The sequence below is a fragment of the Lactuca serriola genome, chromosome 4 (assembly GCF_051521515.1).
Source record: "Lactuca serriola cultivar US96UC23 chromosome 4, Lser_US96UC23_V15, whole genome shotgun sequence".
Taxonomy (NCBI): domain Eukaryota; kingdom Viridiplantae; phylum Streptophyta; class Magnoliopsida; order Asterales; family Asteraceae; genus Lactuca; species Lactuca serriola.
In genome coordinates, this window is record NC_136411.1 from 296,428,050 (window position 1) to 296,430,356 (window position 2,307).

General features: G+C 37.5%; 1 long non-coding RNA gene across 1 annotated transcript; it reads right to left on the bottom strand.

Moving 5' to 3' along the window:
* Positions 1-351: 351 nt before the first annotated feature.
* On the bottom strand, positions 352-1,588 carry LOC145100649 (uncharacterized). The gene is made up of 3 exons (XR_013705181.1): positions 1,404-1,588; positions 1,129-1,196; positions 352-489 (listed from the first exon to the last, which is right to left on the bottom strand). It is a non-coding gene; the product is annotated as an uncharacterized LOC145100649 (long non-coding RNA).
* Positions 1,589-2,307: the final 719 nt, after the last annotated feature.

Consider the following 2,307-nt stretch of genomic DNA (forward strand, 5'->3'; position numbering starts at 1 on the left):
AATGGTGGGAAAATGGTTAAACATATTTAAAAATTATAAAAAATTACAAGAGGGTTCTACATTATAGTTAGAACTGAAATGTAAAGTTTGGAAATTTTTGAACTGATTTGATTTAGTTTTGGATTTTTAGTTCGTAAAGCCCTTCCAAAAGTGCTAAAATGCATTTCAAACAATAACACAAAATGGGATTTGTGTGACATCCCCAAAATCACGGCCAGAAAAGACCGGTTTGTTTATGCTTTGTTTAAAAATCAGAGTAACATTTTAAATAAAAGTGTTGCGGAATTTGTCCCAAAACAATAATATGATAAAGATTTATCAAAAGCATTTCCATAGAAATGTATTTCATTAAAAGACTTGGGATGTCATGTTCGTACAGATCAAAAGCATAAACAGTACAATACAAGCCTTACTACATTATTTCATATCTACAGGCCTATATCCGTAATCCCTCGTCCAAACATCATATATATGCTCAAGCGCCACTACCTGTAATACATAAAACTGAGTGGGTCAGGCTTGGGAGCCTGGTGAGCACATAGGGTTTTCAACCCACAAATAAATAGTTTATTAATTTCATCAATCAACAATAACCCGATTATCCGTTCCCGTTATCCTCACTTTACGTCCCTAAACACCTATCATAAGGGACCTAGCCTAAGGATCATCATCGGGACGGACACTACTACTAAGGGGATTCCTCAGCAATAAATGTCCTAATAGGCAACCATGTGGGGGATGGAGTACATCTGGTGAGCACACAGTTCAAATAAACACACAGTTCAAATAAACACCTACAGGTTGCGAGCCTGCTAGTGTTCCACTGGACTGTCTAGAATAGTCCGTGGTCGTCATCTATACTCCGCTAGATGACTGGATCATCAATAACATCTATAACGAGGCCTCTCATTATTTTATTTTGTCACACAGCAACTATTACATCTACCCATGTTTTACCCAACACATTTTGTAGATATAAAATACATATACAGTTTAAATCTTTGAAAACATGTATAAAACGTTCATCCAGCATAGATAGCAAGTATTCAGATAATATGCACAAATAGCACGTAATTTATATTAAATACTTCATATCTATGTATAAGTTGAAAGTAAATATGCACTCACCTGAAAAGGTGGTGATTCCGAACTCAGACAGCGCTTCGCTTCTTAAAAAGAATTTTCTTCGACGAAACCTAGTATTATTACCACTAGAGTTTAGTTTATTATTCGTCGAGACTAATTAATAGTCTAGCTATTATTATTATTATTATTATATAAGCGTCAAAAAAATACTTATATAACCCATAATAATAGCCCAAGTATTTATTATAAGTTCCTAATAACGTTACTATAATTAAATAAAAGCTATATTAAAAATAGCGTAGGCGTAGCTCACTTACAGCGGGTTTTATAGAAAACCGGGCTTTGCTTGGAGCAGCGTTCCCGAGCCGAAAAGCTCTTCTTCTCGGAGCCTTCGAGCACTCCGGGGCTTCCGCCTCGTGCTAGGGAGGTTCCCTAGGCTTTTCGGGGGATTTCGGGGCTAGAGAGAGGTTCTAGAGAGAGAGAGAGAGAGTAAAGAGAAGAAAGAATGGAAAAGGTGTGAAGAAAATGAGGGTGGGAGAGGTGGTATTTATAGGGTGAAATGTGGCTGAACTTGGTGCCACATGTCACCATCTGGTGGCAAGCCTTGGGGAGAAAGCAATGGCCAAGATTGTGCCACATCACCCATTTTCGCACAACACACTTCCGACTTCTAAAATCCGTAACTTTCACATACGACCTCCGTTTTTGACGTTCTTTATATCCACGCGTAGGTAATAATAAGATCTACAACTTTCATTTTGACACCGTCAGCCAATTCTCGATCGATCTTAAATTTAACAGTACAAGGAGATTATACTGTTAAACGTCTGCGTAAAATTAATAACTTCTACATACGGACTCTGTTTTTGTCTGTCTTTTTACCGTTGATTTCCTATTAATGAGATCTTCAACTCTCATTTACGTTGCGTAAGCCAAAAACCGCTCGAACTAAAATTCGAGTTTCAGGCTGTGCACTGCTAAGCCGAATCTTAGAAAAATCATAACTTCTTCATACGAAGTCAGATTTGGGCGTTCTTTTTATCGATGTTCTTAGTTTAACATATTCTACGACTTTTGTTTAGATTGATAAGGCTAAAAAGTCTTCTATCGTAAATTCACTATTTACGTCTCCCGGTGTCGTGCCGGTTTTGCCGTAAAACTTCGGCGGGCCATAACTTCTTCGTTATAGCTCGGATTTCGGCATTCTTTATATGTACGGAA